The sequence below is a fragment of the Macrobrachium rosenbergii genome, chromosome 25 (assembly GCF_040412425.1).
Source record: "Macrobrachium rosenbergii isolate ZJJX-2024 chromosome 25, ASM4041242v1, whole genome shotgun sequence".
Lineage (NCBI taxonomy): Eukaryota > Metazoa > Arthropoda > Malacostraca > Decapoda > Palaemonidae > Macrobrachium > Macrobrachium rosenbergii.
The window spans coordinates 2,480,613-2,495,875 of record NC_089765.1 but is presented as its reverse complement, the minus strand read 5'-3'; the positions used below and the strand labels follow the sequence as shown (position 1 = coordinate 2,495,875).

The 15,263-nt window shown below is 40.4% G+C and overlaps 1 protein-coding gene and 1 long non-coding RNA gene across 5 annotated transcripts in view; one reads left to right on the top strand and one right to left on the bottom strand.

Annotated features, from left to right (window-relative positions):
- Positions 1–15,263, bottom strand: part of LOC136852276 (uncharacterized) — a 111,262-nt gene that overhangs the window by 1,017 nt on the left and 94,982 nt on the right. The gene's annotated exons all lie outside the window — the stretch shown is intronic.
- Positions 1–15,263, top strand: part of LOC136852275 (carbohydrate sulfotransferase 3-like) — a 265,399-nt gene that overhangs the window by 244,516 nt on the left and 5,620 nt on the right. The window lies entirely within an intron of this gene.

The window sequence follows — 15,263 nt, the reverse complement described above, 5'->3', positions numbered from 1 at the left end:
TTGAAACCTCATAACAAATATATTAAGACTGAATACTCTAAAGGTACAGTGATCCCATAAAACTTACTTATCACTTGAGAAAATCAATGTAACTTTATCAAGTTAGAGGTGAGGTAACAATTAGTAAGTTATAAACAGACTAGTGGAAAATGGGTATCACTTCAACAAACACTATAACTGTTTCCCTGGTTCTATTTCACCCAGATATGTCTCAGGTGAACAAACATATATATCACTTACCTTGTATACATTCATTAATTTCTCTAATTACTAGTGGTCAAAATGAAACGCTGTGCTTTTAAAACTTTAAATAAACAGGTTTATTTCTAAGTTCAAAAGTTATATGCAGAGTTCACAATCTCAAAAAGATTTACTGTTAATTGATAACAGTGTAAGATTTAAGTATTTCTTAATCAAGTTTAATTCACAAAACTTTAATTTATCAAGAAAGCAATTTGGTTAATTAAGATTCAAACCATTAACTATCACTAAAGTTTTAAACATATACCTGATTAATTACACTCAACACAAATGTTCACAAAAATATTACTGACTGGAATCCATATAAATATTTTCTGAAATCTCAATAATAAGTATGCATTAACAAAATGCTAAGTAATCACCAGCACAAAACTTTGTAAACCACTAATTATAAAATTAGAGTAATATGATAGCACAGACATATAAGAATGAAATATGCAAAAATGGAAATATACCAACAGCCATTTCTAAGACAAAAATATGTTTAAAGATTTTATCAATCTTCCAAAAGATTACCTTCACTTTAAAAAAAATGGTTAAACTCACGTCTTTCTAAGACTTTCTCAAAGACAACACTGCCAAGTCACAATGACATACACAATAATATATAATTAGCAGCAAGACACATTAGAATTCACTATAAGAGATATTCACCTCTTATCAAAATAATAATTCTCTTTTACCTAGAACATCACTTTTAACTCTCAACATAACAAAAACCAGTAAACATCACATTACCTTTCTTTACATGTTACACCATTATACAGTTTCCACAATGCTTGCTCAGTAATAATACCTTAGATCACCCTTATAAAATTAACACACTTCTTGGGTGAATTTAACAAAACTTTTACAAATATGAGAGCAGCCAGTATAACATCCTTATATATATGAATGGTATTATTGATAGAGAGAGAGAGAGAGAGAGAGAGAGAGAGAGAGAGAGAGAGAGAGAGAGAGAGAGAGAGAGAGAGAGAGAGAGAGATGCTTATCCCAAGGACCCCTTTTTCTGACTGAGTGACTGAGTGATCAGCACTGCACTTTTAACTCCAAACCCTCCCAGAATACATGATACATAAAGTATACATACATTATGCATACAGGTATACATGTGTGGTATACATACAGGGCTGGAGCTTCGAGCGCCCTATCTCTATGATGGACATTTCCTGTTCAGGGTTAAGCAGAAAAAGGTATTTTGGACCAAATTCTTGGTCAGTTGTCAGCATGTCAACTTCAACTCTCTTACTATTCCATTCTCTCTTTCTCAGTTTACGAAAAAGAATAAGCACAGACACAGCTAATAAACATGGATTAGGCACACATGATAAATGCATAAGAGGCAATTTGCCGATTTGCTGTCAGCTCATGTCAGAGATAACTAAAGAGGGCCTGCCTTCCTCCAAACACGACTTCCTGGACACCAACAACTGTGTAAATATAGCGGGAAACGCTAAGCGATAAGGATCTACCCTCTCTCTCTCCACAACACGGCCTGTTAAGAATTCGAGTTCGTAACTCCCATTATACAATGTTATATACTGCACCATATACTAAACAAATGGAAGAAACACATCAAGACATTTTAAGATTGCATGAAACACAATTTATCTGTAAGAAAAGACATTTTAAAATTATATCATCACAGCAAATGACGAATCTGCAAAGCAAAACATCAAAATTTCCACAGAGATACATATTACACTTGTAGAATGGTTTTATATATTATAACACCTTATAATATATATATATATATATATATATATATATATATATATATATATATATATATATATATATATATATATATATATATATATATGTATGTATAACTGAATCACGAAAATATGGAACGTGATGAATATATAAGTAAAGGACTAGTGTCGAAAGGCCTTTGCAGCACTCCAGTGTTTCCGTTTCCTTCATGGATTTTATCTTTATATATATATATATATATATATATATATATATATATATATATATATATATATATATATATATATATATATATATATATATATATTCGTTTTTCCTGGCAATTTAATTTGAAATATTCTCTGTGAGACAGGTAGCAACAATTTAAGGTATTTTAGCCTTGTGATTCTGACTTTGTAGGTCCAGGAAAACGTAAAAATAGGAAAACAAGGGGGAATTTCATATGAGCATAGGGCTCTTGTTACTGAGGGAAATATTACGTAAAACACGTGGGCAAATTTAAAGGAGTGTATTTACATAAATGACATTAGTACGGGAAAGAGGAACGCAAGTAGATTATTGATCCTGAAGGGGATTCCTACGGGATGAATGAAACTGGGGGATTCCAGACACAGTCCAAGAAGCTTCCACGAAATAGGGTCCCTCTGAAATGAGAGATATGCACATTATACGCCAGTAATGAAAATAGACAAAAGGATAATGAATTCGAAGCTGCACTGAGGGTGCCAAAGGGCTTCCACGATATATTAATGATAGCTTAGCACTGCCGACACTCGAAGAGCACGGACATTTGACAAGAGATTCGGTGATTACTGGCTCACTATTTAAGTAAATATTACGAGACAAAAGTGTGACTAAATGGAGGTCTTCCAGGGCACATTACCGTAAGACAGGTTCCAGCGCGAAAAGGGGTCCGTGGATGACTTGCGATTTCCGAGGGCGAGTTTCTTCCACGTGTTAGGATGCGGGGCTTCACGTAAAGGGCAATGCGTGGGGATTTCACGAAGGGCCGGGCAATGGCATGTGGGTATCCGGCAGGTCAACGGTGGAGCGAGCACGTGGCTTGCAGTCGAAGGGCACGAGGAAAAGTATACTTTGAAAAGGGCCATGTGGTTAGCTAAGGGCACTGCCAAGGGCAGGTGGGACGTGGTCCTCACTCCTTCCAGTCCAGCGCGTGTGTGCGAGACCTCGTGTTTTCTGCTTTTATCTCCTCCTATGGGCAGGGGCCACGTCCAACACATAGGGGTTGAGTCATGTCCAGCTGATGCCCGCAGGGGTAGTTGTGCCCGTAAGAAAACGACCAGACAGAGATCACTTTTGCCTTGAAGAAAGATCTGCTTAAAGGGAGTGGCCTTAATCCATTTTAAACCCTTGTATTCTGACCGTGCGAAGTCTCGATAGACAGATGTGTCTATCGATCGAGCCGCTAGCAGTAAATGAAAACAACAGAACAAACAACAACAACAAAAGAGGGGGAGGCAATTTGCTAGCGAGTTCTTGCTAATCATAATACCTCCCCATACAAGATGATGTACACACCTTCCTCGGGTGTGTACATCGATATGCAAGAATGAGCGGCAAATGCTTTACGTTACTCTACATTCTGCCTTGTAATGAACTTTACTACTAAGGGATTTATGAAGCTGTGACATTACTTTTAATAACACATTGGGACAAATTTCTTTTAACAGGACGCAAGGTGATTTAAACACTTGCAAAAGAGTAATTACTTTAGATTTGGTTAACCATTGATAACTTTATAAAGTGACTCGAACAATGTTAATTAATTAGGATTAGAAGACTAAGTATATGAGGCCATGGCAAACAAATGAAAAGAAAGGTTATTGTTCAAGAATTAAAATACATGGTTACTTAATTTTAGATAAAATGCATGCGGTTAGTACAGTCTGCCTTGAAGAGGCTGTATAAATGAAAACTGTTTATTTTTGTAAATGACATCCCCTTTACGCGATATTGTAATGACTATACATATTCGCATTGGTAATTTATCTTCGTGTTAACGTGCTTTGCTTAGCTATATAGTTCAACGCGAGCTGATGGGCGACCCGCACACAGGGATTTTGACAGTCGTATGCGGGCGAGAGTATTCGCGAGCTTTAATTCGCTAACCTTAAACTACGCTAATTTTATGCGTCCACTGCCCACTCGAGTACTCAATGTTATGACGGGGTGGGCAGACAAAAGATGTGGGGTCTAGGACAAACAGAGTTCTTAGAAGGAAGGGAGGGGAAAAAGGAATAATTATAACAAAAGGAAAATTAACAAGATGTTACGAATGGAAACATGACCGCATATGAAAGGCGGAACACGTCTCTCGGAGCTTACGAAAGGGGCATTTAAATCACAAGGCAAGAGTCTAAGACTCGCGATTCTTTAAAAGAAAGATAAATAAATAACTAAAAGAGAGCAAATGATATTGGCAGAAGAGCTAAGGGAAAAAGAGTGAGGGTTTTATTGTGTTAGGCGGGAATTTACCATCCTTCGCCTATAAATTACGGCCCGGACTATCACTTCAGTCCCAGGGCGAGAAAAGTGCACCCGAAGGGCGCGACTCCTTCAGGAAGAGCTGACACGCACGCCCGGTGCCAAGGTATGGGCGCAAGGGCGTGCCACTTCTCACTCTGTTATTCTCAATGAATTATACATTGTGTGGGGAATGGTATCCCATACTTAATTGCCTCTTGTGGTGATAATTTAAGGAAGATTAATAGAGGATGATAAGAGATAGAAGTTCCTGAGGAACGGAAGAAGATAGCGGAGGGTCTGACAGCCCCTTCTGGATTAGAGGTGCCAAGACCTTCGAAAAATGAAATGGTGGCACAGGTGCCAGGGGAGCTCTAGAGCTCTTTGTAAATTACCTGGAAATTCCCACGCCCGTGGTAATTTCGCCTCGAACCTTTCTTAAGGGGACAGTCGTCCTCGGCCGGGGAAGCGGAGGGCCCGAGACCGGAGGGCGGCACGGAGTGCCACCTGGGCCTGCTGTTGCGACAGCTGACGCAGGAGTTTTCCGTGCTGGTTCTACCATGATCCGTCGCGGCTCTTGTAGTTCATCGGCCAAGTGAGATATGGCAGAATCCTGACTTGCAATTGCGTTGGCGACGGACTGAGGCAGAGAGGAGGCGGTCGGGGGTGGTGTCAGAGGCTCGCAGGTAACGATGACCAGCTCAGGCACGGGTTGCGAGGCCGCACCTGCAGGTGAGCTTCCGCGGTGGTCGAGAGGAACCGTCTCTCTTACCGAGGCTGGTAGCGGTGCCAGGCCAGGGGAAGAGAGGGGGTCCTGAGTTGGATCCCGTGAATGGAGATCGGAGTAGTGCTCTGGCGCTGGCACTAGGGCAGAGTCAGGCACTACCAGAGGTTTCTTGGGCTCGTCGGTCAGGACGGACGAAGCTTGGCACTGCTCGGGGCATGCAAGTGGCACCAGCAGGAATTTGGCATCTCCGGAAGGGAGATCTGATTGGGGCCCTGGCACTGGCACTGAGGCAGGGCCGGGCACTGGAATTGGATCGGGAACCGATCGAGGGGGCCACTGGTAGGGATTGCACGTCCTCCTGGTACCCAGGGGGCGCCAGTCTTGACTGAGGGAGAAGCGGGGGAGGATTACTCGCGCCCGAGGAATAATTCAGGGAATGTGGACCCCTAGATTGTCGTGATTTCTGTGGGGACTGAAAGTCCTGTCCTAGGATGACGTCATAGCCTCCGGGGAGATGGCTTGCTACTGCAAGATTGCAAATTTTGGATTGGTGAGGTCTTGTGACTCTCAATTGGACCATAGGGAGTATCATTTTAAATTGATTTATTCCCTCGATCGTGACGAGTTTTCATCTATTGACGATAGCTCCGTAGGGAACTCTGTCCCTTCGGATGAGGGAGATTTGCGCGCCCGAGTCCTGGAATGCAGTGACTCGGCGCGCGTGGTGGCTACCTCGTGGAGGAGTCACGTATACGGGCCCTTCGGCGGGAGGGCCTAATGACGTGGGATCTGTGACGGCCAAGGCGACGGTGGGAGTATTTGATTTATTATTGCGTGGGCATTTCGCCCATGCGGGAGAATGGCCATAAACCTTGCACGCCGTGCAAAAGGTCTGGCTGAAGTCTTTCTGCGCTGCCCCTGTGGAGGGCGCAGGCGAGTTATTTGGCGGTTTTCCGGGAGAGAGAGGAGCCGGTTTCTTGCTCCGGCACTGTTCGGAGGAATGCCCCATTTTCTTGCAATAATGGCAAGTTAGGGGTTTGCCCGAGTTCCCATTTTTGTGGAAATTTGATCCTCCGAGGAGGGACGGGGGATTTATCTTCTGCCCCATGGATCCTTCTCGAGGGTGGTGAGTTTCCCACATGTCTGCTATTCGGCAACACTCGGTGAGTGTTGCTGGGGCTTTTTCCACTATATGAGTGGCGAGGGCAGGAGGGGCGTAGCGCAGGAAATGCTCGAACTTAAACCGCTCGAGTACCTCGGCGGTGTTAGTGGCTCCTTCGAATCGAGCCATTTTGTTAATGCCCGCTCAATGGTACGCCCAATTGGACCAAGTCTGGCCTGCTTCTCTGGGCTGCTCTCTCCAACGTCTCTCCACCGCTCAGGTAATCTCGCACGCCTTCGAACTGCTTGGCGTCACGGCTTCCCAGTTTCCCCTATCGTCTGCTGGAAGGGCGTGGTAGGCAACGAGGGCCTTTCCGCCCAGGAATTTAGTGAGAACAAGGGAGAGTTCCGCGGGGGAGAGATCGCAGCACTCCAGGACTCGTTCAGCCCTTTCAAGCCATACTTCGGGTTCGGACTCTGTCCATTTTGGCATGAATGAGTGAGCTTGGCTGAGGGCACTCATTCCCGCTGCAGGGGGCGGGGGGGTGGCGTGCTGTCGTTCTAGCACCTGGAGCTCATGGGCGCGTTCTCTCTCTCTCTCCGCCTCTTGGGCAATTCTTTCTCTCTCTCTCTCCTCACGTTCTCTCTCTCTCTCTCTTCACGTTCTCTCTCTCTCTCCGCACGTTCTCTCTCCTCTCGTTGCTCTTGGGCAACTCTTTCTCTCTCTCTCTCCGCACGTTCTCTCTCTCTCTCCGCCTTGGCATCCTCCACTCACTCTTGAACCCATGCTCTCAGATCTTGCCCCGATAGTCCCATGTCCTTCCCAGCGGACATGTAGAATTTGAAATCCTCGTTTTGTTGGGCTCTGGTATTAGCCATCTTGAAATAATGGTTATATGGTAGGTCTGAAAAGACTCAGGTTGTCTGAAAAGACTCAATTGCAGGAATCTGAAACACTCAATTGTTCAGACTGCAGGAGAATGGATCTGTCTGAATAAGACAGTTGATTAGTAAGTCTTAGGAGACTTTTGTTAAAATTTGATATGTCTCGGAAAGACGTGGTTGTTCTTGGCGAACGAATTTTAATATGCGTCTCGGAAGACGTAGTTGGATTTTGTCACGCTCGGACTTGGCCGGCTGTAGCGTGAAGTTAAGGAGTTGCTCTAAAGAACTAGAATGATCAGTCACGTAAGGGCTTAGATGTGTGTGAACTACACTATATAATGTCTCAAAAGGACTTAATTTTGGGTTCCCGCAGGAATGAGAAATTCTCGCCACGTGCGACGTAGAATTTTAGTAGGAGTCCCTGAGGACTGGGAATTTTGGTTGAGGAATTCTCTGAGGACTGGAATTGGAGAAATTCTCGCCACGTGCGACGTAGAATTTTAGGAGTCTCTGAGGACTTGGAATTTTGGTTGATGAATTCTCGCCACGTGCGACATAGAATCTTAGGAGTCTCTTAGGACTTGGAATTAAGGAATTTGGAGGAATTCTCGCCACGTGCGACGTAGAATTTTAGGAGCCCCTGAGGACTGGGAATTTTGGTTGAGGAATTCTCGCCACGTGCGGTGTGGAATTTTAGGAGGAGTCTCTGAGGACTTGGAAATACGATTCGTCCCTTAGGACTTAGAAATTACTAACGGGAAAACCCAAAGAAAAATATTTGCTGAGAAATGAATGGAAAAAAAAAATGCTACACACGCGGGCATGGGCGGGGGTGGGGGTTGCAGGACATCTGACCAACACCGGAGTTATTTTTAGATTCTGTGTGAATGGACCCGTCTATTTATAGACCGTCTGGGATTCCGGGGAATTTCCCGGGATGAGATGATAACCGTAAAACGACCTAGTAATTTTCCCTATAAGCGGAGTTTAAATTTCGCTTTCCTAACACCTAACTCGAATTCTAACTACACTGAGAGAATTTCAGCAATGCAAGCTGACTTCGTCTTGTCCCACGTGGGAATTTATTCGCGCCTAAATAACAGTTCGCTAATCCGAAATGCGAAGTAAAAGCTATCACAGAGGAATTTCTTTCGCACTATTCCTCGAAGCAAAGAATATGGCAAGGATTTTAACACAGAGGAATTTCGCACCATTCCTCGAAGCAAAGGATGGTTAGCACTGGTTATTTCCTCACTACCTATCCTGAAAGGCATGCATTAATGAATCTAATACGGCGATTCTTTTCTCTCAGTGAATACATGCATCCCTATTTCTAATTCCTAGGAACAGTCACGATTGTAAAAAGGTTTTGCTAAGATAAACACATTACTTACGTGGAATTTCCGGATCTGTGTGCTGGTTTTACACAAAAGGTTCGTAGTTGTCTAGTACCCAGCTTAGCTTTGCTAATAGCTGATCTGGCAAGTTGCAAATGCAATAAAGCAACACTAGGGGAACTGCAACTGCAAAACGAGATCTATGGCCAGGTCGCCATTTTTACATTTTTCCTGGCGATTTAGTTTGAAATATTCTCTGTGAGACAGGTAGCAATAATTTAAGGTATTTTAGCCTTGTGATTCTGACTTCATGGGTCCAGGAAAACGTAAAAAGAGGAAAACAAGGGGGAATTTCATATGAGCGTAGGGCTCTTGTTACTGAGGGAAATATTACGTAAAACACGTGGGCAAATTTAAAGGAGTGTATTTACATAAATGACATTAGTACGGGAAAGAGGAACGCAAGTAGATTATTGATCCTGAAGGGGATTCCTACGGGATGAATGAAACTGGGGGATTCCAGACACAGTCCAAGAAGCTTCCCTCTGAAATGAGAGACATGCACATTATACGCCAGTAATGAAAATAGACAAAAGCTGCACTGAGGGTGCCAAAGGGCTTCCACGATATATTAATGATAGCTTAGCACTGCCGACACTCGAAGAGCACGGACATTTGACAAGAGATTCGGTGATTACTGGCTCACTATTTAAGTAAACATTACGAGACAAAAGCGTGACTGAATGGAGGTCTTCCAGGGCACATTACCGTAAGACAGGTTCCAGCGTAGAAAAGGGGTCCGTGGATGACTTGCGATTTCCGAGGGCGAGTTTCTTCACGTGTTAGGATGTGGGGGCTTCACGTAAAAGGGCAATGCGTAGGAATTTCACGAAGGGCTGGGCAATGGCATGTGGGCATCCGGCAGGTCAACGGTGGAGCGAGCACGTGGCTTGCAGTCGAAGGGCACGAGGAGAAAGTATACTTTGAAAAGGGCCACGTGATTAGCTAAGGGCACTGCCAAGGGCAGGTGGCTTGGTCCTTACTCCCACCAGTCCAGCGCACGTGTGTGCGAGAGGCCTCGTGTTTTCTGCTTTTATCTCCTCCTATGGGCAGGGGGCACGTCCAACACATAGGGGGGGTTGAGTCATGTCCAGCTGATGCCCGCAGGGGTAGTTGTGCCTGTAAGAAAACAACCAGACAGAGATCACTTTTGCCTCGAAGAAAGATCTGCTTAGACAGATGTGTCTATCAATCGAGCCGCTAGCAGTAAATGAAAACAACAGAACAAACAACAACAACAAAAAGAGGGGGAGGCAATTTGCTAGTGAGTTCTTGCTAATCATAATAATATATATATATATATATATATATATATATATATATATATATATATATATATATATATATTATATATTATATATTATATATTATATATTATATATATATATATATATATATATATATATATATATATATATATATATATATATATATATATATATATATATATATATATATATATATATATATATATATATATATATATATATATATATATATTATATATTATATATTATATATTATATATATATATATATATATATATATATATATATATATATATATATATATATATATATATATATATATATATATATATGTATGTATATATATATTGTATATATGTATATGTATATATATATATATTATACATAATGTGTCTGTTTTCTAGAAGACTTAAGACTTGGGTGTCTGTGATCCGCTGACTTCCTACGTGAGCTGTTCCATATGATGTATCTTATTGTATTATGATTTTTAAAATTTCCATCGGGGTCTTCAGTGGAATTTCTTGCAATTGTTCCATAAATCTCAGTTTTTTTTATTTCTTTTTTTTACACATCATTTCACTGAACTGTTTAACCCTTAAGGGACGGCATAATTTATCAATGTGCAGCACCCCAGGCTGGGGAAACTTTGAGGTCGGCAAAATAAAAAAAAAAAATCACATCAATGGAAAGAGAATGATACATACATTCACACTGTGTAAATAAAAAAATTCTAAAAAATTTTCCCTAAAGATAATCGTAAATTTTACCAACTTATATATGTTTTTTCTAATAAATGAGTTTTTTGGATTTTGCAAAATTATTATTACTGCTCACACAATATCAAAACAGATAAGAAATAAAACTAGTAACAAATTTTTTGCATATTTGTTGTAAAATATCCACGTAAATTTATGAGAAGGAAGATTCAGTAACTTTTTTTTTACTTTTACATGCTTTTTCTAATATTTCTTTGCAATTTTCTTTGTAAAATTACATTTACAACGGACATACTATCGTAAAAGACAAAAACAAAAAACAACAGCAAGCCCTTCGTATATTTACAAGCAAATTTACAAAAACACTCATGTGAGAGAAAGAGATGCAGTACCTTCCCCCTTGAAGTCACAAGCATTACTGATACTGGCCTAACTCTCACGTCTGTATAAAAGTTGCCATTAGTGAATTTATAGCATATAGAAGTATTGGCACCTTTGTTTCGAATCATTATTACCATAACGGTGGTGCGTAATTCTGCTTCACACTCAAGCTCAATCCGTCCGCCTCCCCAAACCTGTTTTACTTCACACTGGAGCTCAATCCGTCCACTAAGGGTTAAGTTGCATGCAAAAGAACTCTCCCTGGGTATGTTTCTGTGCCTGTTATCTACTATGCATTCCAGAGGCCATGAAATAGTGTTTTTCGCAAACAGCTTTTAAACCGATGTATAGATTTCCATGCTACTAAAGCACTCTGTTTCTGACATAGTCCTATTTTATCGTAGTACACCGAATTGGCAGATGTGCTTAATTAAGCCGTTTACTCTTAGAAAAAAGACCAACTTCTTGCCTTTCCTCAGACCATTTCGAACAAATGGTGCTTTATGACGTATCTGTGATGCAGAGCCATCCCCTTTACCTAGTTATTTAAAAAAGAAATTATATATTATCATACAATATATTGATTTGTTTTTTAAAATTTTGCATGGCTAGGATAGGTAAAATGACATTTAACTGTAAGTCAAACAATCATTTGAAAAGGTATAGTGGAGGATATGCTATACCGACGTCACTGATAAAAGTTACCACTTTTGCAGATGGTTAGGTGGCTAAGCTCAGCTTTAACCTCATTTTCTTAAGTGAAAAAGTTAATGAAACACATATGGCAATACACAGTACTTCCGAAAATTAGGAAGAAATTTTAAACACTCAGTGTTTTAGTGGAATGGAAATCCCTAAGTCGATTTAAAAGTTGTTACGAAGAACACTATGTCATAGCCTCTGGAATGCACAGTAGCTCTCCTGATTCTTTTCTGAAATGAAGAGTTTTTCTCAGGGTGAGCCGATTGAAATCTGCATTTAACATAACAGTGGAGGTTTTGATAACCCCAGGTACAAGGAATCTTGAATGACCATCCATTAAGTTTTAAACTTCGATTTTACAAAAGAATTTTATTTTCTCTTCCACATGTCTTTGATGGTAAAAGAAATTTTGACTTTATCAAGTGTACTCTTACTTTTTTCGAGAAGTACTTCCCGAAGAGGCTATTTCTGGACATTGCCTGTGCTTCTGTAATATACAGCCTCTTACCCTGAAACATCAAACGTCAATTGCGGATGTGTTGTGTGTATTTACTATCCTATACGTGGAAAAGGTTTCTCCCAGCATAATTCACAGGCCATCTACCAACAGAACAGTGTTTGCTGTTGATTCATGAATATTTTAAGGATCAAAGATAAGCATATAGCCTTGTATTTCTGTGCATATTACGTTGGAAATAACTTGCTTTACATTATATGGATACAGAAAACAAAAAAATATGATTGAGATAGAAAAGGTGTTGTGAATGCCTGCCAGGTTTTGTTTTGACACAGAGTTCGCCATAATACAGCTGAGTCCGAGTCTGCAGCATAAAATGCAGATAAAAATGGTATTATCGATTTTCTCTCCATAGAAGATGACATCTTTGGCTCTCTAGAGGCAAAGATCACTACGATGCAAGACCATTGCGGGGCTTAAGATCAAGAAAGTTAACGACTGCAGACTTCAGCAGCGTCACAGAGAGAACAGCGGTTTTCTTCATACCAAAGGTTTCTTTGGACTTGCCTTTTGTTCGCTTGATGAACAATTGACTGATTTATGTAAACTCTCGAGTATATACCACTATTAAAGTTATTATAAAACAATTTAACCACCCGACGCTGTCACCATTCAACCTCCGCAAAGCTTGCCTGAAGGATTTGTCGCAAGAGTGGGATGAAAATGGAAGAATGACAGAGTTAAAGAAGTTAGACAGCTACTTGGGAAGAGTTCATAGGGAATGAAAGAAGTGCCCAAGGGACAGGCTGTGAACTTTAGCAATTCTTACAGTATGCCATCCAAAGGCACAACTGTTTCCCTCTTACAGGTATTAGGGTTTGTTAATTGTCAAAATGTTGGTAAAAGTTGACACGTTAAGACTGTTGAGTTAATATTTGTTATATTTACATGATCTTTTTGCATGGGTATAACCTGGAAAGCCAATAATGTTATGGTTATTTTATGCAGTCACTTGATTGAGGATACAAAATTGCATGTTTATGTCCATTGTGCATCATTCAAGGAGCACCTTGTTTTTTCAGCTCCATGACCATGACTACCATGCCATTCTCCAGTGTATGACAAAGAAGGTTGTTATGTACATGTGCCTTACCTTAATGGAAAAACAAGTTTCATCATAGAATCAATGGTTCTTGGCCATTTAGTGACAAGTAATAATACAAGAATCCTTCAGTTATCTAGATTGCCATCCGGGGGCCATTTAGTGGCAAGTAATAATACAATAATCCTTCAGTTATCCAGACTGCCATTATCCGGAACTTGACTTTTATCCGACACACCCGGACCAATGACCAAGACCCCAAAGATACATGATATAAATAATTTTTTTTTAAATTGAAAAAGCCACTCTACAGTGGTTGGCACAGCCTCAGGAAAATGTTGGTAACACTGCTTACACTCAAACAGACTGAGAAAGGTTTAGGAAGGGTGGGGGAGCCTAAGAAGTTTCCAGGGTGAAGGGGTTGGTCGGATGGCTTTGTGCCATGGGAGAGGAGGGCAGTACGGCTGTGCAGAGGAACACTCAGAGAAGGGGTTGTTTTGGAAGGTAGGTAGAGCTGAGGAGCAGTTTCCCTGGCTGGGAGAGGGTGGGGATGCAGTGTTGGATGGGTGAAGAGGGCTAGTAGATGTCTGAGGATGTTTTGTGTTGTGACGCTAATGATTTTTTATTTATATTTTAAGCTATTTTCATTTAAAGTTTTACTGTATTTTCTCATTTTTAATTTTACAACCCAAAAGATAACCGCAATCATATGCATAGGGCAGAAGAGAGAGTGATACCGCACTAGGAAACACACACACATGAATGCACACCCTATGTAGAAACAGTGATGTCAACATTGATGAAATGTCACTTGTAGATGTAAACACACACACATAAACACGGACACAAGTAAAGCTTCCTCCATAATATTATGAGGTGAAATGAAAAGCCATTCATTGCAATAAAACAGAAAATGATGAACTACATTTTTGGCAGCATTATAAAAATGAATTTGCTTCGAACAGTCGTCACTGAGAAATGCCATGTGTACTAAAAGACATAAACGCAGGGTGTTTGTCATGTAATACACAACCACAGTTTGTGCGTTACAAACCGAACGAATTCCATTTTCGGCAGATTGTACTAGGCTGAGCTTTCAAACAAGATTACCAAACTTATGGCTTATGTAACAATTCATAACATCTCTCATAATTATCAACCTCTTACCAAAGAACTGACTTAAACAATGTCGAGTGTGACGTAAACAAACAAATCAGGATACAGCTGTTTTGCGATTTTGAGTGATTTTACTTTAACATAAAGTTTGTTAGTTTACCTCTGTATACCCATTTTACATATATGTACAAAAATGAAAATAATAATTCCAGTGATACATTAGTTTCTTTTAGCGACTAAAAAATTTTCCACCTAATTCTTTCACTAGAGGGCTCAATCAGCTGATCCTGAGAGGTAAACATTAGTCACTGCAACTGACCTAGGATTGGTTTTCTTATGCTTATTATGATGATGAGATAGCATGATGATAATACAGTAAATATGGATTCAGGGAGTAACACGTCGTTTTCATTACCATTACCCTTATCTTAAATACAGCTGTAATAGTCTATTTGACTTACGTAAATGGTTACTGCAAAAGTAACACCTACCTTAGGTCAGTAATTTAACCCACAGAGTTCGTATCTCATGTATGGTAATACAATATAGTAACAACCAGTGAGAAAGTTGCTGTATAAAAATGCATTCATGATCATAAAACCATGGTAGGCTGTGGATAAACAGATAGGCTACCTTCCTACTGAACTGAATTATGTCATTCACAAGAGAGGAAAAGAAGGGGTTTCATCTTTTTTAAAGTATTTATGCAGTATATTTTGTTATCAATATTGGGAAAATGGTAGATAATTGCATTTGGCATAAAGTTTCGAGTTTAAAGTGAGATGGTTGTTTTTATAAACATATTGCGTGCTTAATGTTATGTGGTATTGGCGAGGTTAGGAGAGGAAGGGTACCGAGTTTCTATTGCACACCCCTAGATTTTTTTTACTTGCCCTTATCCGGATTTCACCAATGTTCGTTGGGCCCTCGGCTCTTTTAATCCGGGTAAT